Genomic DNA, 26,819 nt, shown 5'->3' with positions numbered 1-26,819 from the left:
CTTAGGCAGGTACATTCACAGCATCAATCATTGCTTTTCCTACTTGCTGAAGAGACCAATGCCACAGTCCACATAAAACCACGGCTTTGGCTGACTTTATGTTGACTTTATGTTTGAATTTTACTTCAGCCTACTATCCTCAGATGTTCAGAATCAAGTCAGTGATGAGTTTAACCGCAAAGAATATCTCAAATACACAACAGCTATTGTTGAAACAGATGAAACTGACATTGAAACAGCACATTTAGGGAATTTTGTTTATTTTGCACCAGTATGGGAAAAGAAAATGCGCCCTGCATCTTTGGAGGAGTGAAGGGAGATCAGTGTCCCAGTTGATGAAATGTAGAAGATTCATTCCTGGTAATAGTTCTTAAAAGACATGGCTAATTTCTCTCAAGCTGTAGGAGTACCATAGTGGCCCAGAGTAGGGTACAGATAATTTCATTTTACAGGCTGTTATGCTCAAACATAACATCTCCTTCCCTGGAGAATCTGTCTCTGACCAAGCACAACATAAAATATTTGGTTTAAATATTATAAAAAGCATTGTGAAAAATGGAACAGTAAAACCCCACAGGATTTATTTTCCTAATAGTTGTTAATACAGGAGAAGTTTACAGAAAATTCTGTTTAAGGAGTAGAAATCACAGAGTTATACAAACAGAAAATCTTTTCTGCAAGTACCCTGGAACCTGATAGGTCAAGCCTCTCTGCAGAAGCCTTTCAGCACTGCTTCAATAGATGTTATACTCTAATACACACACTGCTATGAAAAACAGCTTTTAAATTGGACCTCCATGATCAAATGCTGCCTTCTTGAACTCTGACAAGCTTTATTGTTTGGTATGATTTTCTGATAAAGAACTCGTTCCAAGGTTGTTTAAGTGAGACATTACTGAATTTTAATCCAAGGAGTTTATGAACAATGTATGCACATTACTCCTTCAAAAATACCTGGCAACAATGTTGTATGGCAATTCCAACCAGACTATCTCCATAAAAGATAAGCAGATTTAGCCAAACATGCTTTCATCCAGGATTGCAATGCATACACAGAAACCTGAAAAACTTCCAACTGCAGGAATTTGCTGTTTATTTTGGAGCACCAATATCAATAACATCAAAACTTACCATAAAGGTACTAACTGCTCTTCTGCCTGACAAAATTGAAAAGGAATGTTTTGCTTTTAAATCTGAGAAGGAATAAAATAAAAGGAAATGAAAATGAGCTATCCACAGGATAAGTTAACAAGAAGAGTCTAACAGTTAACCTACAGACCCTTTAATTTTTGCCATGACAACAATTCTAGGATGTTTTCACGTCTGGAAAATTAAACTGCCTCTGCATTTTGAAGGGAAAATTCTGTCAATACTCTTCCATGTCTTCTAATATATCCTATCCCTCTTATCTGAAAATCTTAATTTGAGTTCAAGGTGCCGTTAGCACCTTTATGCACAAAATAAAACAAGTTGGGTTTTTTTTTAAATGGAGTCACACCTACTTAACAAGGAAAAAAAATGGGTGCAAAAAGATACGTGTGCTTGGCTAAGTTACACAGCTGGGAATGTGCTGATACTCTGCCCCAGCACAGAGCTGAAATTTGCACCCCAGAGAGCAGAGGTGGGAGCTAGATACCAAATTTATTTATACAAATATTTTCCTTCCAAGTAAGAAGGAAAATAATTGTATAAATTCCAGTCTTCCACTAAATCTCTCTTTGAGTGTCTACTCCACTATCTATTAACCATTCTTTGCCTGTTGCTTTTCTATGACATCTTAGCCACAACCACGTGGATTATTTAGCATTTTTCCTTAATCACATCTTTCTTGTGTGTTAGAAATAGGGTGATACATTTCTTACTTTGTTTAAATATATGTCCATTCTAGTTAAGGGGATATATTTAATCACATGACCATTCTAACCACTAATATGAGTATACTCGTTTTGCTTTTGTTTTATTCCGCATTATACCAACAGAGGGTTTTTTTGTTAAATTATTAACCATGTTTCATTCCCTGGTTTGTTTCTCTTTTTACCTTATTCTTCACCTCAGATTGCCTGGGTTTGCAGAAGATGACTGACTTGTGACGATGTGAATGAAAGCACAAAAAGAGAAATCCAAAGGTATGCAACATTTAGGATTAATGTCCTCTTCTACAATAAATATTCCCTAATAAAACAAGATCCTGAAAGCAGAGCTCTTCAAATGCTATACACAAAAGAGACACGCTCTCTATGAAACTACTATGTGTAATACTGCTTTCTGTTAACAGGCAAAAAAAAGCAGTATTACCTGTAATAGTTATAGTTTTGCTTGCTAAAAGGCAAAAGAGGATGTAGCTGGGATGCTTAAATGGAAAGAGCTTGATTGCTATAGCTTATATAATAAAAAAAGGAGCGTTTCAGAAATGCAATTCTAATGAAAAGTTAATAGTTAACAAAGAGTAGGAAACAAAGGATGCCTGCCACTGGAACCAGCCAAATGCCACCAATATACTAAATAAAACTTGGAAATCTTTTATTGACTAGCAAGATCAGCATGTTGGAATAATAAGGAAGTTTGGAATTTCCTCTCTCATTTTGAGTGTCTTTGCAGAAATATCAGCTGCTAACTACATCAGACTGTGCTATGTATAGCTTTGTTGATTTACTGAGGTCTTTAGAAAGCACACGCCCAATGTTTTTCTTCACATGAATAATCCTTAGAGAAAGCTGCCTAACATACCAAAAAGTTTGGAGAATGAGAGAGAACATTAGCTTTTAAAATTAAGGTCACAAAAAAAGATAATTGTTTAATTCCAGCATTATAAAATTGAGATAATCTAACAGAATTAATTTCTAGTTATGCAAGTTATTCTACAGACTTCCAAAGGACAGCTTCTTGCAGCACAAAGAGCTGGTATGAAGAAAAGTTGGAATACATTAGTTAATTCTAATCCTTTCAATTAGTGTAATTTATCTGCTTTTTTTTTTCTCATTTTAATCCCTTCAATGAATGTAATTTATCTGCTTTTTTTTTCCAAATTCATTTTGAGCTTTTTAATAATGCTAATTAATTTTTAACCATTATTTTTGATAATGCTAAAGAAAGAAACCAGTACTAAGAAAACAAATGGAAACATTAAACACACAATTGAGTGTTGCTCCTCAAATATTCCAAATTATTTTAATGTTTTAATTATTTTCATTACAGCAGTACTTTCAGAGACGGGATAATGCCTTTGTTTTACAAAACACATCCAGCAAAACAAAACAACCCACTGAGTGTTATTACTCCTTTTAAAATGATAAAGAGTAGAGTTAGAGGTCGCATGATTCATTTCATGTCATATTGGAAAATCTGTGGCAGAGTTCCAGTTAAAACTTGGTCAAGTGAAGAAAGAAATGCAGCGGCCAAGTGACATTCACACAAGCAACATTGTTAACACAGAAGCGTGGTTGTTGCTCTGCATCACAGTAAATCGTCTCCCCTGCTCTGTTTGCTTTGCTCCTTTTCTTCTTCACACACAGGAATTTTGCCCAACTGTAACTGGTAGAGGGAGAGAAAAGGAGGAGAAAGAAATGCAAAACTGAGTTCTGAATAAACAGACAGTTCTGATAAATTAGCATTTCTAGTGGAACAGAATTCATGTAGGAATTCGAGGCTTCTTTCTTCAGAAAATTTCTAAAAGTGTTGAACGCAAAAATTGCAGTTTGGACTGGATACTGCACAATGCCTACCAGCCATGGAGAAATGTTCAGCATCCCTATTCCTTCTCAGTATTTCTGCAAATCTACTGAATTCTTTTAAGTTGCAGCAAGCTTCAAGGAAAGAAGTCACAGATCTACAGATAACAGAGTGATTTCTAAAAGCCATTAGCATAAGTAGCCATCTAGCAAGAAATGCTGTGTGTATGATGAAGGGTTTACTTTCCCAGAAGTGCTTTTGGGACTTGAGATTGCACAAAAGGGCTGTGAAATGTGTTTCCCTCAGTTCTGGCTCTTCGGTTCCTGGAGCCTCAGGTCACATTCAACTCATAGTTCCTATCAAGCTTTTCCCAAAGGACCCTTGGGCTCCTGCAGTAGCCAAACTTCCCTGGAACAGGAAACTCTATTTACACTGATGTCTTAAAGCCTGGTGCTCATCCATAAAAGGGAAAAATACTACTTTTAAGAACAGCATTTTTCTTAACCTTTAACAGACCAAGAGTTAGTCTAAAATGCATGTGCTCTAAAAGAGAATTTTTCACAAAATCAAGCAAAACTATTTCTGGAAAAGTGAAAAACCCTCATACCCCTGAAGTGCCTGCAACATTCTGTAAGTGTGCAGTGTTTTGACTGGAATGTCAAAGAGGAAAGCTGTCAGTGTCTCATATGAAAGAAAAGCTATCTATAAGCTTTAAAATAATAAAACGTTAATATCTTTTATCCACATCATTGCTGGTGCAGATGATTTTTTGAGGACCATTGTACAGTGAGTAGTTCTGGTTTAATTATCCATTCATAGGGGAAAACTGAAGGCTTCCCTGTGAGAGAGTTTTGAAAATTATTAAAAAAAACCCTCATGATGTCAATATGACTCATGAGCAGAAAGGTCCTGTAAGATCTGCTTCTTATGGGACAAATTACAGCAGTCTACTGGGGAGGCAAAGTAGAAATATCTCCTTTTCCCTTTTTGTATTACATATTTCTGTTTGTCACTCTCCTTTTCAGTCTGTTATTTCACAAAGAGCATAGCAACTTCCATCTGTCAAACAGCTTTTTGATTTTTTTTAACTACCATTTTTCATACAGGAGAGTGGTCAATTAAAAGGCTAAGAAGAGGGGTTTTATTTAAAAAATCTCCTAAAGACACAATGTAACTTCATCTAAAGACACCTTTTAATTTAGAAATAAATTTATCTTATGCACATACGAGTTTTGATTTGCAATTTTTTGTTACTTCAGTGCCAAGGTCAAGGGTTCCTGCATTACTACATCTTACAATCACATCCTCCGACTTTCCTTCCCCTTAACATCTTTTGTTTACTGCTTTCTTTTCTGTCACACCTAAAGTGAGTGAGACTGACAGCTCTGTAAGTTTCTGTAAAATGATTATGGTTAGCATTTTACAAACCACAGAAAATAAGAGCATCTGTTCTATGCAGGATAGATGTGCTGAAGGCTGCTTTGAGATACTGAGCAAAATCCTTCTGAAAAGCAGTTGATTTGCTTGCCTGAATGATACAAAAAGTAAGTGGCAGTTCAGTGCTGCAGACAGCTAAGTGTCCACATAAAAAGCCTAAATTTCTTATTCAGATTGAGATTTTTCTGTTGAGAACATACTGATGTTTTCAGTAGGTGTTCTTTAATCAACACTACTCTTCTTCCAAAATCATTGTTTCAAGCTGTATATCAGTCAATAAAATAGGATATTTTGCTTATGGACTTCTACTCATATTTTTACAGAAATCTACTTTCCAAATATAAACAAAAATACTTCAATTCTTTTGTCAAATTTCCTCTAGCTCCAGAGATGAAACTGAGGTGCAGATGAGGTTATCTGTTTATAAGTGAATTTGCCTTTTAAAATCCAACTGTAAAATACTACATTAAAGATACTGTTACAATAGCATATTTTTGGTGATGAGATTATTTTGCTCAAGGTCAGCTATTAAAATCTGTGGTTTAAAGGTGAAAGTTGAAACATGCAATCACCTTTCTAGCTAAGAATAGCAAACAGTATCTGCATGGCCTTTTTCAAATCATATTTTTATGCAAGGCCTTTAGTACTTTTACTGCGACTTTTGGATGGACAAACCTATTTGATTTCAAATGTTGGACATTTCTTGACCTCAGACTAGAAGTCTGGAGACATGACAGTTATTTTCTGGGAGATTAAAGAAAGCAGAAGGACACAGGGGTTTTCCATAACTTTCCTTCAGTAGTCACAAGGAACTTGACAATGTAACATCTCTAATCTGTCATCTAGGAAATGAGTAAGATCCTAAAAATAATTGGGAGTATCCCAAGGTGAATAAGTGTAGATCTATGAAAAAAGTGATATATTATCTCTGTATAATGTTACTGGTTTATCTTGGCATTTGTCCATCTCTGTCTCGATCTTGTGCTGAATTTTCTTATCCATCTAATTCTCATCATCACCTCAATTCTACAAGCTCTTCAAAGTAGCTGGTTGGATTTTTCATTACTTCCTATTACAAGATTCTTATTTAAAGCTGAAATACAAGAGGACTACTATTAATAGCAAAAGTTTTATTAAAATACTACTATCCCTCCCGGTTTTAAGTATGTATAACATTGTGCATGAAATACGAGACATTTCCCATTACTATGTAAATGTTAGTTTTCTATTTAGATCTTTAAAAGAATATTAATGAGTCTAATTCTACTAGATTTTTCTGGTTTGAACTCATTCTTTCTCACATACGACAAATTTATTAATTTTGAAAAATAAAGCCTAGGATAGCAATCGCATAACAAGTGTTATCCAAATACGGGCTTTTGGGTTTCAGAAACAACATACCCATTGAACATGAAAATGTATCTGTGGCATTACTAATCTAAAGTTGCAGTTGAATATGTTTACAAATATTTATTAATTTTAAACTCTTAAGGCAACTAACAGACTCTATTTTAGTGTAAGCATTGGTAGTTTACTTACAGTAGCACTACAGAAGGCAAGCACTTATTGTCACTGACTAAAAAATGTTACCTTATAAAAAACTCTACACAAGTTGAACAAGACTGACACAGTTTACAAAGCTGGAAAATAGCAATTCTTAAAAAATAAAACGTCCCTGTGATATGTCACTTATCCCTCGTTTTAGATAGTTTCCCATGGAAATAAAATATTTTAAATGCTCTGTTTCACATGTACAATGGAGGCCTAAAAGCCTGAAGTCCCTTTCCTCATCTGCTCTCTATTTCAGGTTCTGAAAATATCTGGGAGACTGGAGACATAGTCGTAGAATCTTGAGGGGTTGGAAGACACCTTAGAGATCATCTTGCCCCTGCCACGGACAGAGATACCTCCCACTAGACTGGGTTGCTCAGGGCTTTATCCAACCTGGCCTTGAACGTTCCCAGGCATGGAGCATCCACCCTGGGCAACCTGTTCCAGTGTTGTTCACAGTAAATATTTCTTCTGTGCCATTAACCTAAATTTCCCGTCTTTCAGGTTGTACTCCTCATCCCTTGTCCTGCCATCAGAGTTCCTGATGAGTAGTCGCTGTCCGGCCCCTCAGTTCTGGGAGGCTGCTGTGGGGCCTTCACACAACCTTCTCTTCTCCAGGGCCAACAGCCCCAACTTTGCATAGTGTAATTGGATTATCTAGACCTACCTCTGTATTAATTTGGACCAAATCTCTATGTTCATCCTCCAACTAAAGCACAGATTTCCAATGCAAGTCATGTAGCGCTTCTCCACATTTGACTGATGTCCCATTCCTTGTACAACACAGTCCCAAATACATAATTTTCTATCCAAATAGGCAGTTATGAGTTACCTTTTTACTTTCTGCAATTGTTTGTTACATGCTTTCAGTCACAAAACAAAGAATATCTAAACCTTTTAAAGTGGCAATTGATAAAATATATTGAAAACTGTACCAACTGGCAGTCCAAACAGCTAGTAGCTTGGGCTTTTACAGGTTTGCAGACCTAGAGAGAAAAAGGTCAATTTAGTAATTCAAAATCTGTGCTCAACAACTACAGTTGACAGGTCATTTTTAAAAAGGCAGAATCCACTCGGACAAAGCAAAAGAGATGAATTTTCATTTAGTACCTGGCTAAATAACATGCTTGTTATACTTCTACTCCAGCTTGAAGTAACATTTAGGAAATACCAGGAATCAGGGAATCATAGAATTGTTTAGGTTGGAAGGTTAAAGCTCACCTAATACCCACCTTCCTGGCACAAGCAGGGGCACCTTTTATCAGCCCAAATTGGTCAAAAACTCAGCAACCTATACTGGAACACTTGAAGAGGATGTGGTATCCACAACTACTCCCAGATTTTAAATGTCTTAAATTATACAATCATAAAATTATTACCTAACTTTAGTATGAATAATTCTCTGCATGTTGTACTTCAATTATATAGCCACAGGCATAAACCCCAGGTACCCTTGCTTTAATGTTAACTGCACACCATTATGCAGGTAAGGAAATTCTCTGTTCCTTCATTAAAGGACCTCAATTCTGTCCTTTGCATGGACACAGGACAGTTGTACCCAAATGGATAATGTCTAACAGAATCTCTCAGATGCCTCACATTCCAAGATTTCCACCAAAACCCTAAAATCCTTTCAAGACAGACCTTTTTGAAAGTTTTTGTGTAGCTGTAAAACAGTTTTTTACCATTCTTTCAAACAATTTCAGTAAATAACAATTTCAATTCAGTACTTCATAAAGCAATGGTTGAAAACAAAACTGCTGTCCTCCAAAACTTATAATCTAAGTATCCGTCTAAGAATAATTTTGCAACAAGCACTGTTTGTTACATTCACAGTCCAAGAAGCAAAGCATAAAATAAACATACATTTACGGAAAAGTTGATCGGAAATGACTAAGTATTATAGTCAAAGTGCTATGTTGGTTTATTTTTAATCTTACCATGTGCTGTGTTTAGATGATCAATTACTAAACTGACAAACAAATCTCTTAATGGTAACTGAACATTATGAGCCTTTTGCAAGTGGTGTACTTTTAAGGAGGGACATTTAAGAGGAAAGGGTGGAGGTATGAAATGATTTGTTTAAAGGTAGTGGCCAAATTCACATATAACAGGACACTATCAAGTTCAGATTTTCACTAGAGATAAATTTGGAGTAGGGATTTGAAAGCAGTTTCAAGAATTCCATCGTTATATGTTAAGAATTGTTTTATTGGAGCATTTTCAGAAATATGAGTTTAGTCATTTCCTCTTCCCTTTATTCCCTCATTCTTTCTCATCTTAATTTATAGTGATGTGTTTATAATAATAACTTAGTCAGACACTGGCTAAGATCGGGAATCATCTCGAAGTGACTTCAAGAGTCATATGAAGACTGCCTTTCACACTTGTCCTTGACCTGGATATGGGAAGTAGCATGAAAACAGGAGGCCTCACAAACATCAAAACATTTCTAAAATTGACTAACTAAATTGTTTGTAATTGTGGGATCTCACATGAGTTGCACAACTTTTTTTTGTTTGTTTTTTATTATTTTCCTGAAAAATTTAAATCTAACCCGACTCCTCCAAAATAAAATTCCCTAATTCCTGCAATTTCTAACGAAATCTTTCAACTCTTAAGTGACAGAAAACAGTAATGTCTGATCCCTTCCTTACTGGACTTTAAAAGTGAGTAACTCTCAGGCCTATTCTCAAAGGTTTTGACAATCACAATCAGTAGTTCAAATGAGGGTCTCAAACTTAAGAAATGTTATACAAGCTGTTCCTTTTAAACCAGAATTTATGATCCTAATGACCAATGATTTCAACAGGTCTGTGGAAAATTTTGGGGAAATTGGCACACAATGCTGTATGCAATTGTACCAAGGACAACATGCAGGTGGGATGTATAAAGTCTGACTACTTTTGTAACAGCTGTTGAAGTGTGTGCTACACAGATATAGGTAATAATTTAAAAATGTTATTACCTTTTCCTCACAGTAGGATTCTATTCTATTACTTCTTCCCAGCAGCCCAGGAAGTCAGGGCCAATAGAAGACTCTATGGGAAAGTCATGTAGTGGTTAAAAAGGTAAAGGTCCTGTGTTTCAGCAGAATGAGACCAGGAGAGAACTATGTCTGTCTGTATCCTGCCCAAATCTTCAGCAGCCCCCTGAACCTCAGTTTCTCAGGCATCTCTTTATTCTCATTGTATGAAACATGAACTGATCCCTTACCCCTCCCATCTGAAATTATGATTTTCCCTGTCCAGAGTTTCAAAGTCTTCATTCATGCCTCCACATCCTTTTCTCTCCCTTTCCTTTTCCCCATGTCTGTTTATCCAGTACTGCAAAAACTAAGCTTGCATAAACCTCAGATCAGCTCTAGCATATCATATGGAGTTGTCATTTCTAATGGAACTGATTGCCCTTTATTCCTAGCTAAGTATTTCAACCAAATTAATTAGAAAATAATGTATGTAAATATTATAAAGGGATAAAGGCAGTTGCAACATGTACCTGCATGATAATCAAAATGTAACTCTTGTGTTGACAGACAAGAACCAGGTTAAAACAGCATAAGAGAGGTGTCAATAAGACAAAACAACAACACAAATTTCAAAATCAGCTGCTCAGACTAGGCTTCCAGGTTAGCAGTGACTGAATCCTGTGTTATCAGTTCCCAAACTGACAATAAGAAAATATGCCTCAGTACATTTAAATGAACAAACATGCCATCTTCAGAAAGGGCTAAAGGCATATATAGACAGAAGAAAGAGATGCAGTCATAAATACAATTCAGAAATTGAAATGGACTTTGCAAATGGAACAAAAGAAAACTAGTTGTCCTGAATTAAAATTCATGTTTCCGTAATTTGATCAATGTATATTAATTATTCAGATAAGTACTACTTCCCCTTCATGTCACACAAGCATTTTTCTATCAATCTTGTAAATATGGGTTTGATGTGGGTCATGTATGTATTTATTCTTACAAAGTGTCATTCCTATGAGAAGGCAGTAAGACAAATATCTGTCCAACTGCAGCTGTGGTTTGTGCATAGATAAGATTGGTACACTGACAGAAATCCAAGAGGGAAGAATTTCACAGACCAGTGAATAAGTTCTCTTTAAGTCTTCATTTAAGAAAAGAAGCATTCTAAGTCTTCATACTGAAAAAAAAAAAAAAACCAAAATGTTGCCAAACATAAACAAGGGGAAAAATGATGGACCTGCTCTGTGTTATCTGGTGAGAAAAAAGCAGCCACATTTGTGACTTTATGAGCTTTTTCTCAGTCGATTTACAGATTATATTTTAGACACTCTTCAGAAAACAAATAAAAAACACATGGAGTTTTGGTCTGGATAAATTCTTTATGGAAAATGTACACCAATACAGTATTTTGGTAGTTATAAACACTTTTAATTATTGTACTGAAACCTGCAGAAAAATTAACGTTCATATTGGTGCTTCAGAATCAGGGACTAGGTGGTGTGATGGAGATAGATAGAGCAGAAACTACTCTTCCACCAGTAACAGTGTGTGAAAGAAGTTCCTGACAAAAATTTTGTGTGAAAATGGTGGGATTTTTTTCATTTTATTAGTAACATAAAGCAAGCTGGAGGGACTGATCTCATTGGCAAAAGTATGATTTATAAAAAATACAGTTGCCTTTGTACAGATGAGAGGGTTACATGTGTAGCTCCCAATGCAGGAATGACTTCTCAGTAAACCAGCAACACATATGAAGACTCCTGGTTTATTTAAGGTCTCCATTTCTACATCAAGGCAATTGCATAAATAAAATGTATCCACTTAAGAAACTACTTTTCTGTACTTTATTCATCCTAAGCAATTCAGCCAACAGGAAAACTAAAGTAAAATGATCTTTTTTAAATCTTAAAATAAAGATCATATTTTTCCTACTACAGGTCCAGTAGAAAAATTAATTTAAAAACCCATTCAAAAAAGTGATGAACAAGGTTACATTGAAATAACTGATAAAACATCACAGGACCTTCACTGTGAACTTCTCAGAACAAGCAATACCACAATGTGTTCTTGTTTAACCTTTACATGCACATCTTATTGTATATGTATTAAGTAGATTTTAATAATCTGAATCCCATTTTTGTTGCCATGAGAATCAGTGCAAGGAGGGACTGTCATATTCCCAGACCATAGAAAAAACACTGCATCCTTCTTTTCTCTAAAGGGAGTCAGGGATTTAGCCAGTGACCAGATGATAACTATATGGCAAATATTAAATATTTTTCTGATATCAGGATACCTTCTGCACCTGAAATTCTATTAAAAATTCCCCGAGACAGAAGAAAGCTGGTAATTTATTCATTTTAAGAAAAAAATGCAGAGTACAGAAGAATTAAATAGGAAATCTAATGGGTGTTAAGCAGTGTATAAACATGACAAATTTCTTTCTTTTTCTTTGGTATGTCAAACTGAGATCCCTGGTGTCATCTGGTAAACTTTCCTGTGTTGACATAAAACTGCCCTCCTCCAAATTAGGCCATCTGAGTCAAACTACATAGACCAAATCATGGCATATCATGATGAATGCACCACCCTGACTGGTAAGGATGATGAGTATAATGTCCTCTTTTTTAGAGTAAAAGGGGAACATTTTAAAACCTGTAGTTTATATAGCTTTATCCTCTCACAGTTGCACACCACCGGTGATGACATTATAGACTTTGCCTAAACTACAAGTGCTGTCTTAATTAAAGTGCTGTACTTCGTAAGACATGAATTATCCTTTCTCTATAGTCCACTTAACATAATGGACGTTCCCTTGCTTACGTAAGGAAATATTTAAGACTAAGTACTAGTAAGCATGAAAGATATTTCCGTATTTCTGCAGTGAGATTCAGACATTGCTCAGAAATCAAAGTGAGAAGTTAGGCTTTTTAACTACTATTGATAGTGTCTATTCCCTCATTCCACCAGGAAGATGTTTTGCCAGACACGTATCTAATTTCAATGAAATTGGGTGACCCTGGCCCATCATACCACAGGACAAACACACATACACACACATGCATATATATAGAATAAATTATATTTACTAAAACAACTATGTTTTAAAAATATATTAATACTGAACAGACACTAGCATTCTACATTAAAATGAATGGGAATGTTTATTAATTATTCATAAGTCAGTTACTAGTATTTTATAGATATCTTACGGAAATTTGGAACATGTTCTTTCTCACCACCAATGGGCACGTAATATATCTCAAGAGCATGTGACAAAATCGAGTCAGAAACATGCATGAAACACAACACTGGACTTATTTTCAAGGGTCTTTTTAAAAGGTGCCGTGCAAAATAGGTGCCATGCCTGTTTAGCAGGTTTTCTGCCTTTCCAACCTGTAAGACTGTCCACTTTAAATGAGTCTTACAATTCCTCAAGTCCTTACCATGATAAAAATTAGGCCAAACAAAAGAATTGATTCGAAATATCTGACTCCCTTTAGACATAATTAAAATCGACTTTATTTTTTTTTTTTTTGCAAAGAAACGTTAGATTATGAAATAATTTATATTCTTCTTACTCTAAGAAGATAGAATATGAAATAGAGCTGAAGTAGAAAATACTGAAATAGAATAGTTCGTTCTCTTTCCCTGCGTGACTCATGATCTCGTCGATCATGACAGAAGCGACTAAAAATACAATGCATTACTGCATGCGGGGTCCGTAAATCCCAGGAAAGAGGCGGCTTGAGACATTTACACGGCGAGACCGGCGACCGAGCGCTGCCGAGTGTGTCAGCCGGCGGCCGCCGAGCGGACACTCTGTGCCGCTGCTCCGAGGACAGGAAGCATTGAGAGTTTCTGCGGCGGTGCTTGGCCCCAGATAATCCCATTGTATGGGCAGGTTGGGCGGCCTCTCCCAGCGCTGGGAGCCCGGGGCTGGCGTCTGGCTGCCTGGCCCCCGGCCAGCCCGGGGCTGGCTCTGCGGGGAGAGCGGCCGCTCCTCCGGCAGCTCCGCGCACAGCCCGGCCACACCTCGCCTTCCAAAGGAAATCTGGCCAGAGCTCCAGACTTTATGACTTCTTCTTTACGAGTCTCCTCATTTTTTTTTTTTTTCCTCCTCTTTGCCGTGCTGCTCGCACCGCCGCTCTCAGGGAACTATTTAAAGTCATAAGCAATAAATGAGCTGATGACAGGGTTATAGGGAAAAGTCATACTTTGATACCCCAAAACGCACATTTCCATTCCTCTCACTTTTTATAAATTACTCTCACCGCCACCCATCGTACAGAGGAAAACACTCATTTCAACAGGCAGGTTCTACAGTCTTCTTAATTTTTATCCCCTTTAATTCTACCAGGCTTATTTAAGATATATGTTCTGTTTAAAACAGACATTGTTCTTAACACACAAAGGAGTTCAAGGATGTGGCATCAGTGTGTTCCCACCCACCATTTGCTCTGATGGTGTTAGATTCTCTGAAAAAACACATTCAGGTCCCAGAGCAAGCATTGTGCTGGGTATATTTTTAAATTATGCGTTTCAGTAGTGGTAAATCAAAGACATTAAAAGTTTAACAAAATGCTTTCCTGTACAAAACTATGGGAAAAAAACCTCACCAATCAGAAAATGCAACACAGCACAACCAGCATATGATACCTTTGCTCCAGAGTAGCCTCATTTTATAGCCCAAACAGCTTCCCCAAGAACACACCTCTTATACCTCAGATACTTTTAGGCATCTACATAAATGCTCATCATACTGGATTTAAGTATGTCTTTGAGTGTTCTTTTGAAAGGGTAGAAAATAAAACAAGAGTAGGTGCAGCTCAATAGTAAAAATGCCAGTATTTGCATTTTCAGAAATATGAGACATTTATTAAAATCAATGGAAATTAGTGTAAGACTAGGAGCAGATTTCTATATCAGCATTAAATATACATATTCTTATTTTTACATTAGCACTAAATAATTTCTCAAACGCTATGCAATGCCTCTTCATATCTTCATTTTATGGTAATTTTACGAGTGTTTAACAGATAAATTACCTTCCTGTATTTATTTTATACAAGCATTTTACAAAAGCCTATTATTAAACAATAAAAAATTAATTGGTATAGCAGTAATACTCGATAGAGCAATAATTCTGAGTAGCAACATAACTTGCGTGGTTTTTTTTATTTTTGTAACTTTATTTTTATACCCTTAGTAAGTAATATCACTAGAGCAGCTTCTAAGCACTAAGGCTTCAGCTCCTAAGGAGCATATGCAGAGGTGCTTTTATATTTAAGGCTCTGCACTGAACCTGAATCCACAGAAAAGCTGTCTTGAGTATGATCTTGTCCAGAAGAGGTATAATCCATATATTGTAAAATACCAAAAGCCCCAAAATTCAAAATGTTATGCATGAGTTTAATGACAATTATTATTCTGGGACAGATCTCGAAAATAAACCATGTCTCTAGCTTTCCATTTAATGTCTAAAAAATAGGGGGTTCATTTGTCTTTAATTTTGAAGACTTCTAGGATTGGTATTTTCAAGTTTCTCTTTAATCAAGAAAGTGTGAAGAATACTTTTGTGTCACACCATATTTTTTAAGCCACGTGGCATTAGAAGGGCAAGACTTCAAAGAAAATCAAAATAGCAACTTATTTAAGGCTTGGTTTGATTAAAAGAGTTTAGATATATTCTAAAAGAATATAATATCAATTATATTATCTCTAGTTTCTCAGCCAAGCTAATACAGTAATCAAAAAGCTACCAATTTTAAAAGAGGTAAAATCATAAATAATTTATTTTATTGCATATGTCAGATATTAAAATACTCAGAGTGATATATAAACATTTTTAAAAAGTAGAGTAATTCTGGATGGCAACTTCATGATTCTTTAATGTTTGGAGCTGATTGCTCAATTAATACAAAAAAAGCCATTGCTTATTTTGAACAATTGAGAAACAGAACCTAGCACACACATTTCTGCCGATTCCTCTGAAAGTCCTAGTAGAGACGGAATCCCAAAGGGTTAACCTCTTCCTTGTGGCACCTATTGTTTCTGTGCAGTGACAATATATAAAAGGTGGTAGCAGCCTAGACGTGACCCCGTAGTAACCCGTCTGCGTGCACTCCTCTTGCCTCCTTTGCGCTGATCCAGCCGCTTGTCCAAAAATCCAGTCAATATTTGCACGCACGGCGTAAGGTGGTGGCACCTCCCGTGCAAAGCAGGTAACAAGAGACAACATCTCAGCTCTGAGTCAATAGCCAAAAGCAAACAGTGGCTGCTAGTGGGGACCATCAGCTCTCCTGCCACACTCAGCTCTCAGGTACTCATGACCGTGACCTACACGCTTTATCAGGCTTTGATCAGCATTGTGAAAGCAGACACTAGAGTGCCGGCTGCCCCCGGTGTAGCCTTGCAGGCTCGCTGCTCCTGAAGGGATCCCGCCGGTCTCCTCCTCTCTGGGCTCCTTCCTTTAAGCAGGCACGGTAGAAACCACATGATAGACCACGTCTGTGTATATGTCTGTGGGCCTATGTAAATGCTGACCTCTAAACTTCAGCCTGCAATACAAGGGAAACCTTGACAGCTGCACGCAAGCTGCTATTAGAGGTAGGAGTCCAAAGAATTAGGCAGCAAGGGGCACTGTAAGCTTAGGCACTGAACAGATTAAAACGCAGTGAAATTTTATGAGTCACCTGAATTCAGCATTTTACCACATGAATGTGTTTTTCTGCCCAGCAACAATAGTGGCAGTGTTTTCCCTAACAGCTCAGGCTCCTGCCTTACAGCCCTACCATCCATTCTAAACAAATGCAGAATAACTCGTGTTTCAGGAAATTATATGTGACTCAAATAGTAAGAATTACTTTGCCAAAGGGAGATAGCTCTGCACAAGAACTAAAGTAAGATATGGGCTTTGTAGAGTCAAGATACTTTCTAATAAATCTGAAACCAGGAAGAATTAAAGCCAGGACTTGTAATTACCTGAGTAACAAATTAATGACTCTATTACCCTTGTTATTTTTTCTGCAGCCTTCTGCAGAAAGAACTTTGGGCTGTGGTTTCATATTGATCAATTCCTATGCTGCTTTTCACCAGGGATCTACTTTGTTAAATATCTTAATAACAAGGTTTTAAAACTGTTAGACTTTATTTGAAATGAAAGTTAAAGGAAAATGAAGAGGGAAATAATAAAATATTTTCCTTGTCCATTTCATTGACATGAAATGAAGATTTTCATATTTTGACAGAAATCAGAACTTAGCCCAGGCTAAATGCAAACACATTTTTGAAAAATTCTGATCTCTTCTGAAGTAACTCCAAAAAGCCATTTTATTACAATGGCACTGTATAGTACCAATGATGATGCAGACTATATTTGTATATAAATTAAAATACAGACAGATTCTGTTCTATTTCCTTCTACAGAATTTACTAAGACCATCTTTCCAAAACTTGCAGAAAGAAAATAAAAATTTCTTAGCAAAATTGGTACTTCTCCTACAGATGAAGGCTGGAATTGTGAAAGAAAGAAGGTTCTTTAACAAAAAAGGAGTCATAATCAAGTAAGAGAAGAGGTGTAAAAATAAATGTTTGTCCTGAGCTCAAGAAGGATTAGAACAGTAAGTTAGTTGGAATTCTTTCATCTCTGCCCTTTCACCCAGAGAAGCCTAAGTCAGAGCATCACAGGGTTCAGGTGTGATAGCTTAAGTGATAATTTTAGACCAAAGTGGTTGGCAAGGAATTTTGTGATCAATGTCTTGCAGTGGTTGGTGGATTCGAGACTGTCGTGAAGTAGCACACTACAGAGCAAAAATCAATATTCAGACCTGCAGGTAACAAAGATCACGTGGCACTTCATCAGGAACAAAAAGCCTCACAGAGCATTTGGCAGAATGGGATCAGAACAAAGCTGGGAGCTGAAGCTCCAATATGTGTTGTGATTACAAACAAGAGGCAGTTCATCAAATGAGTTTTTAAAATATTTCTCAAACTTTTTTTAACTGGACACCAACATCCCAACTGTATCTTCCTTTGCATGTTCTCAGGGTTTTCATGGGTTTCCTCTTCCTGCCAACTCTCTTCTGCTCCTCCATCAGCCCAGTCTCTCTGCTGTATTCTCACCCATCCACACACACATCAGTAGTGATCTGTGCCATACATTTTCCTGTAGTACCACAGCCTCTTGCACATCTGCAAAGCAGCAGGTTCAGCAGCACCACAGAAAGGCCAAGCTGCTAAGCCCTCTTGTGGACTGATACGATGGGAGCAAGGAGAGCAAAGTAAAGGAAAAAATATTAACTTCCATGTATGGAGAAAATCTGACAGCCCTGGCTTTACTTCCAGGTTCTAGAAAACAACTGCTAGACTTTTCTGATTACTCCATAGACTTTTCACTTAGCATACAATTCCTACCTACATATTTGCTTCCTAATTTGAAATAATTTAATGTAGTTTTTATTCTTTTCCTGTTTTTATATGTCTCCTTTGCCCCTCCAATAACATGGTGGTCTCCCTTATCACATGCCATCTCTTTTTTCCCCTCCAACTCTTTGCATTTTAGATTGCATCCCTCTCTTTGGGATGCCAGAAAGAGTAGAAGAAAAACATGAGGACTGTCTCTGCCCCACTCACCTAGCTCAGGACTAGTGGCAGAAAAGAGCTTCCTTGACTTCTGCTACTGCATTTTGTGGCACACTCAGAGTGGCAGAGACTCTTGATTACACTATAGCTTAAAATCTGGTGGAAATTATATGCATCTGAAATTCCTTATTTTCTACTTATGAAAAGCATAAAGACACATAGAGCCATGGAATTCTCTGCCCCCTTCCAAACAACTGAAATTTTGAGTCCCTCAGCCAAATAATATAGCTGCCATGTTATCACAATTTAGAATTTATTAAATACTAAAACTCCACAACATGACTCAGAAGAATGTTATAGTTGTTGATAAGACTAGGAAAAACCTCAGCTTCAGAAAACACTCACTATGACCCAGAAACTCAGAGGAAATTTTTTTCATTCCCTGAAGTGGACAGTTTGGGCACCTGGGCTGAGGTCTGAGAAAATGCCAAGTGTGATCAGCTTGTGATCACTCTTATGTGATGTAAGAAGGAAATTCTAGGAGAAAACTCCAGCAGAAAAATAAAATTTCAGATTATCTGCCCATTCAAAGATGCGATCTTCAGGGCAATTTTTTCTTTTAAGGCTGCAGTCCACAATGAATATGCAGATATTTTTAATATTTTGGTTCAAAATTCAGTATCTTATTTGAAATAAGTGCAAAGTTACAGCAACCTTAATGGCTCCACAAGATCAAAGATATTTAAGAAAAGGCTGGTCTTAAGGTGACTGAATAGCAGCAAAAGCCATCCTGGGGTCCTGGATCAGGACATTGACTTTCCTCTGCTTCTCAACCTCACCAAAGAGAGGACATGAAGAGAAGGACCTGGGAGAATTTTGGTTTGTAGTACAGTGGTAGAGAGAAAAAGCATTTCTGCATTGCACTTGGCCATCTTTGAGTCCCTTTGACAGATATCTGGAAGTGAGCAGTTTTAGGTACAGGGAAATTCTGAGTGCATGTAGCAGGGCTTGCAGGTTGACTGTGCTTCCCAGGAAGTCTGTACCTGGAAAAACGAGCCCATAGCAAAATGAAAGAGGCAGTCGTGCTGATTCATTAAAACAGAGGACATGCTAAAGATATAGAACAGAAATGACATATAAATATGTAAACAGACATTAATCCCTGTCACTTTTGGGAAGAATGATATTTTTTAGTGAAAAGTCGTCCTGTTTCATAAAAATCAAAACAATAGCACAAAAGCTTAACAAGATAAGTGAAACAAGGGAAATAAAATTTATTTTCAAATTAAGCAGGATGTCAAGAATGCAGATCTAGATGATGAAAAAATATTTGGATATCTAAAGGCAACTTAAAGGATACATATTTCCTTCTTCCTATGATTCTATGGTATACCAAACATATCTTTGCTTAACATAAATTGAAATAAGCAGTATCAAAGTTGTAACAGATGATGATTTCATTCTATATGCACTCCATATTTTTATATCTGCTGTGTGTCTAGCTCTACAGGAGCCCTACCACAGGCACAATCTACTGCATAGCTACCAGCTTTCAAATTCCTTATCTGCACAAAGGAATCAGGAGAGGGGGAGGCTGACTCACAGTTTTGCTGATAGACATTGCAGCATTACAATGTAAGGAAATAAAGTAATGCAGATTTAACTGAAATAGTTTCAGAGGCTCTACTCAAAGTTTTATATTACTCCAAACAGCATCTCTAACATGGCAGTGACTATTTATTCTTCTTCTACACTAAATGCACAAGATTCCAGGGATAACTATTTCTTTTTCAAACACATTTATTTTTTTCACATTTAGCATTATATGCATTAATTAACTTGCCAGATATAAACTGAATACCATCATTAAAAATTGTTTTCAATTGCACTGGGAAATTGTTGCTCCTTAGGCAGCAACAACAAGAAAGAATACATACCAATTAACGCTCGTTTTGCAGTCTATTAACAAGTCACAGATTAATGCAGTACATGACTAGAAATGGTATTTTCAGGTAAAATTTCCCCATGGAGACCACTCTCAGCATATTGAATGTTTTGGTTATGGATAATATTTTATTTGATTTTATGAAACAAGTTATAGCAATCAGTTTTTCATATTTAGCTATTTTTTACTCTTTAGAGGGTCGACTTGTGCAGGATGGACTCTATTGGTGACACAGCAATCTTCTGAAATGTTTGAAATTCTGTTCATAGCAAGTGTTTGATTTGGAATAACAGCTTCCTAGTTGAATAAATACAGCCATCTTAGGACTTAGGAAAAATTTAAAATTCATCTACAAAGCCAATATTCTAGCCCGCTTATATCTTCATGGTTTTCAAATGTGCTGCATCATAGCATTGAGGCTCCTAAGGCAACCTGTCATGCAGTAACACTACTATTAATTTAATTTAAATTTCTTAAACCATCGAAGCAGTGAAGACAGGCCACCAGCAAGAAATCTGCTTTAAGAAAGTCTTGCTAAGATTTGATTCCACCAAGTTTAGAAAACAGGAGTTACTAAATCATCACTTGTCTATCCTGTTACCACCCTCTGTACTACTGTGCCAAGGAAGGTTCAAAGCTGATGTATTTCAGCTGAACTAGAGAGATGAGGTTAGAAGAGAATGGCTACTGCAAATGAGGCATTAAAGAAACTTTTTTCTCTCTTCATCTAATTAAAATAGAAATTAAAAGCCTTTTCAAAAAAGACCCAAATAAAACCTCCATATTTTTACCTAAGTTCTCCACTAGGGCACTTGTCCTCCAAGCTGGCAGAGTAGGACAGAGGAAAGATAGGCTCAACCAGTTTGGCCAATGAAATCAGCAAGAAAGGCTTGTTTTGCACTGGAGGTAAACTAAGATTTTGTGATTTTTAGATTTCCCAAAATTCGGGATCTTATGCATAATCTCTTACTATTTTCATGTCTTTTATAACTGAGCATCAGCACAACCAGCTCCCTGGCATAGCTGTTGTGGACCCTTTCCTTCTATATTTAAGACCTGGCATCGTAAGTGTTTTATTCTTAAAAGTACTTCTCTTCTAGAAATTTTGTTTTTGAAATCTTCCCACCAAAAATATTTCTTTGATTTCCCTGACCTCCCAGAGTTTATTTTCACCTTTCAAGTATCTGCCTATATTTTTCTCAGGACATGCACTGGTGAATTTTGAAAATATTTTACTACCCAGGATCACGTATCTACTACAGTCATTCTTCTAACAGAACATTTATGATTCTTTTTTGCAGTCTGTGTTATCTCCAGGTAATTCCTAGTTAAAAGGCACAAATTTCTAATTTCTTAGTTTCAACTACACAATCTTCCCACTCAATTTGTGCTGAATAAGGGCATAAGTTTATTTAGAGAGGATGTCCATTTTGAAGAAATAGGCACATGGTCCTGTATTCAGTTACTATTTTCATATTCACTCTTTAGAGGAGGTGCTGCACTGTCTAGGCAAGGAAATTTATGGTAACATTACCCCTACTTGTTTGCCCAGTCCTCCACCAGTAGCAACCTGTGCTATTTTTTTGCACAGCTATATACAGAAATTTTGGCACATGCTTAACTTAAGCAGGCCTGGTGATGCATTCTTAGCGCAGGCAAGTCTCCAACAAATCAGTGAACTGGCAATTTTCTCAGCTCAAAAAAATGCAGGGTTTCATTACATTCTCACTTTAACATGCACAGAAAGAAGAAGAGAAAATCCTCACTTAAAGTTTACTTCTTACAATCCAGCTGAATAGCTAGCTTGATGTGTCATACAGCTCTGTCAGGAACCCTCTCAACAATTTTAAGAAATGCCACCACAGGTCCAAAGTCACAAGGCTACAAAAACATATTATCACTTTTACAAACACAGCTGTACAAGGGACATGGAGAGCAACATTTCCTGGAGTCCACAAATTTCTATCAAGCACAACTGCAGAATGAAGACAGCAGATGAGAAACCATCACCCCCCCAAAAATCTCTTCAGTCTACTCATACCAAAGTGAGCATGCTGACATTTTCATGTGGTTGACTAACTTTTCTTTATGGCCACCATAAATTCAACTTGTTGTAATTACTGTCAATAAAATTAATGAAATTACAGGCTGCTCAACAAAAGGAATATCAATCTGTAGCATTTTATTAGGTCAGTAAGACCTTCATTTATCACTGGTACATTTTGGGTAAGGCAGGGATTTGGCTCTTGATTTGTAGCTGTTGTAATTTCTTAAAGTCACATTCCAGGATCTTAGAAACATCTCACATACTGATTCTGCTTGCTCGATCAAGAAAGAAGTTTTAAAAATAAATAGAACTTCTAAAACACTTCCTCAAGGCTTAGAATAACTTCAGTCCTGAGCCAAATGCAAAATGTAATGCAGTTTTAAAAACAAAATGCAGCAAATTCTCAGTAACTGCCAATTTGGAAAAGTATGTTAAATGCAACCCCTCCCCTAAAAGGGGTTGTAAAGTTCTCCACTTTGGGGCAGCAGCCGTGAAAAGTCCGTACCTCCTTAGTTTCCTGTTTGTTATAAAACAATAAGGAGAATATTTTCTTTTTTGCAACTAAACTGAAGTCACAAAAAGACATTTCCAGTATGAAAAAAAAAAAAAAAACCAAAAAATCCCCAAAAACATAAAAAAACACATTCAAAACACAGAGCAACATGACCATGTTTTATCTTCTTGTGTTACATGGATAAAAATGTTCTCGGTAATTTCATGTTCAACTAATAACTGAATTGCTTTACAGGTACTTTGACTGGATGGTACTCTGGTGTCAGAGTTTAATTCTTGAGTCCTAGACAACAAAGACAGTAGGAAACATACTGGAATTTGTCTTTTGAAGTGTTATGTCATCTTACTTTCAAAGCTATCAAACTTATTGCACAACCTGACTTCCATTTTCAGCCATGTGCTTCAATGAAGAATTCAAACTTAACTGGAAGTCATTGTCAATTAAAGCTCATGCCAGGTCAAACTACAAGCATTACCCTAAAAAGACAAAACAAAACAGAATAAACCTCAACAAAATGAAGCAAATAAATAGCTAGGTGGACTTTACTTTTTAGTCAGACTTAACAAAAATTATTTTTAGGGTCTTCTTACCTTGTTTTATTAAAACCCAATTTTGGCAGATGGTGCCTAATGACCACAAGTTCCTATCAGCATTCTGGGCTCTCAGTGAGACCATCAGTTGCTGTTCATTGGAACAATAATGGTGTAATCCTATTTGAATTTTTTTAAATGCTGCAGCTTCTAGCCATCAGGGGAGTAATAGTGTTTAAAAGCATTTTTCATAACACTGTACCAAGCTGAAGTCTACTATGATGCAACATCAGAAATCTATGCTAAAATCTAGATACATAAGTTGTTACGTCATTTAGGCACTGAAAAAGGGAGACATGCCTGTGGATGGGTTTGAAGAGAAGAGATTGGGCTACAACTCTGTCCTTCATTTGGATATCTTATATGTGCAGATACAAAAATTCCACTACATCTCCTGGTCTCCAGGGACTGGCAGTAAAAAATCTATCCTTTATGGCTAGAAAACATGAGCCCTACCATTTACTAATTTTTGTGACATTAACCCACACCAAGAATTTATGTCTACGTTCTGTTGTGTGTATTTACTAAGGATGAGCCTGACCTTTTCCAGGATTAGAAAACAAGTATCTTTCCCCATTTAGCTACACTGGACACTGTCTTCAAATACTAATTCAGTTATTAACAGTCCTTTTTTCAGACCACTCACAAACACAATGAAGATTAAGAAGGCAAGATAAGATAGAGACTAGAGACTTAATTTCACACTGAATTTTGTGAAGTTGACATTGCAAGCATCTCTTTTGATAATCAGTTTGATTAAGGTGCTTATTTCTATAGTGTTCTCACATTTCCCAGGTTAACTTACAGAAGTCAGGCAACTGAAAACATTTAAGAAACTCCTAACTTAGCTGCATGCAAAATTACCTGCTTTAAGACAATTACCCTATCCAGTGCAAATGAGGAAAGTTTACAGTACATCAGGGTTCTTTGAGTGCAATTAGATCTGTGTCTATTTAGGAAATATTCCCATATTGACCAGTTCCTTTCTTTTCAGTGGTTTTTTTTTTCCTCTGCTTAACATTCTCAGGTCGATTCTCAATAAAGGGAACTTGAACAGGTACCATAGGAATTAACTTCAAGCAAAGGTATGAGAACAGTATAAGAGAAAGCAAATCTAATCTGCAAAAACAAGATATCTCCAAGCTCTACTGAACTGATTCAGGACTGTCAGTGTCCTGCCTAATCATAACAGCAGTCATGACCACAGCTGTCACAGTAATCAGTGTTTCATAAAAGAAATGTTTCAAAGCTGATTTAGACATAGAGGGACAACACTTCCTCAGGCAGTAAAAATAGAAAGATTAATGTATGAGAGCAAAAGATATGATTTTGTACCTTGAAAAACACTTAACTGGACAAATAATCACAAATACTCCTCATGTGAGGACAGGAGGATGCATAAAAAAGAGAAGTAAGCCATCACTTCTTTCATGATTATTTGTCTTTCAGACAGAGAAATCAAAACCCTCCTTCACTTCTACTTTTGGAATATGCTCAGCACTGTTTCACCGAGAAAATATTAGAATTAGTCTTCTAGGTTTGGCGGGATTTTTTTTTAACATATTCCTCAATATTTATTCCAGGTGAAACACCAGGCACTAAAAAACATCTTGGGAGAGTTTATGAAGCAAGGCCACATTAAAGAGTGCTAGGTTATGTCCTCAGATAATTATTTAATTCAGAACAATAAAGGCTGTGTTTGGAAATTAAGCCTGTCACTTTGAAATACGCCTCCTCCTGATTTAACACTTAATCATTGCACAGAGAAACATTACCTCTTTCAGTGCAATGGCAAAATGAAAACAGTGCTTTTTAAATGACAGGTCAACAGAACCTGAGTGATTTTAGTGAAATGTGATTATTTGTATTCATCAACAAAATTTGTTGGATTTAGGTATCTATAATTAAAGAGAAAACAAAGCTCTTGTAAGATGTTTTCTTCTTCTTTGCTGAAGGAAGAATATTCGATGTGAAAAATCACTTTCCAGTACAGTCGAAAAAAAATCTGAAAAACAATGAAATCATGTGGGATATCATTATATAATTATCTCTAATCATAAGGAAACAGCACTTAGTAGACCTGATGAGAGACTAAATGAGAGAACCAACACAGATACAAACCCAAGAAATTTTATTCCAAAATGTTTACACTCTAGTAGGTCATAATTTCTTTACAAAAAACCAATTTTAGTTCATCTTCTGTTTTCACCCAGGACTCTTTTGTGAACCCCATAATGCAGCTGTTTTGCTCATCACTTCTAAAGATTTGAAGATTCACAAATATTTTGACTTTCACTGCAAAATACAGTTTTGCAGTTGTCCTGCAAATAGTATTGAAGAATACTGGGGACAGATGAAGTGTATCCTGAACATTAAATCTTTCTCTTTACACCACTTACAGAAAATACAGTTGTTACCAAAGTTCAGGTTTTGAAGTTCAGGTTCTGTGCCACGAAGAACATTTGTTACCTAACACTGATGTGGGTGGTAGGCCATTTTCTAAGAACCCTTGTTCTATAGAATTGTGCTCTGAGTTGCTGAAGTTGGTTCAGCAAAGGATCAGACTGTAGAGGGAATTAGGTCTGAGGTGAGTAGAGGAAGATTCCTCATCTTCATTTTTACCTTAATTATGCTATAAATGTTAGGCCTAAAAAAGGATAAATTATTCACAATTGTTATGCCTGAAATAAGTATCTCTCACTTATTTTGTTACTTTAGCAGTGGCATTTCAGAGGATAGGTCTGTGTTACCACAGGACTTCATTAACAGATTCAAAATGTTAAGCAGCCTCATGTAGGGAAAAAACAAGGATCATATTCCTGCAGGACTAAAATGTCACCTTACTATAAATCACCTGATAAGCAATGGACTCTCTGACCAAAACTAAATACTTCCAAGCCATTATTATCTTCTAGTAGCTAGTAAGATGTTATGTATTTTCAATATTCTATATATTACAGAATATATAATACAGATGGACTTTATAAACAGAAATCTCAATTGAATAAAATTTTTACTCTTGGAAGACATAATGCCAAATGAGGCTACATCAGTTTTATGTAGAAAATCCATAACTGAAACCAGGAGGTTTTAGCATTGGACTGGTGTAAAAACATAAACTCATGTTATCTTCTTTTACTGGCAGAAACTTGCTGTGGGAAAAAATAATATTCCTCAGCCCAACTGTTTAAATTAGGGCGAGGGTGGACAAAGTAGGCTGTGCGGAGATGTCACATCTACTGTACATCCCCTGGCAAGCAGGCTCCAATATTCTAGACAACACATAAACAAGTGTCTTTTCACAGAGGGACAGAATGGCTCCAGTCCCAAATCACAGCTTCCAATAACAAAGCAGGGAAGTGAAAACTCCAGTTTATTTACAAAACGTACGTGCCACAAATGACAGAGATAAAAGTCTTTCCGAGAAGAAACTCAAGGAACGTCTTGACTTGCAGCCTAAGAGTGCTCCCATAGAAATGCATTAGAAGTGGAGATATATGTGTGTCACA

Source organism: Sylvia atricapilla, chromosome 1, assembly GCF_009819655.1.
Source record: "Sylvia atricapilla isolate bSylAtr1 chromosome 1, bSylAtr1.pri, whole genome shotgun sequence".
Taxonomy (NCBI): Eukaryota; Metazoa; Chordata; class Aves; order Passeriformes; family Sylviidae; genus Sylvia; species Sylvia atricapilla.
This window is presented reverse-complemented; position numbering follows the sequence as displayed.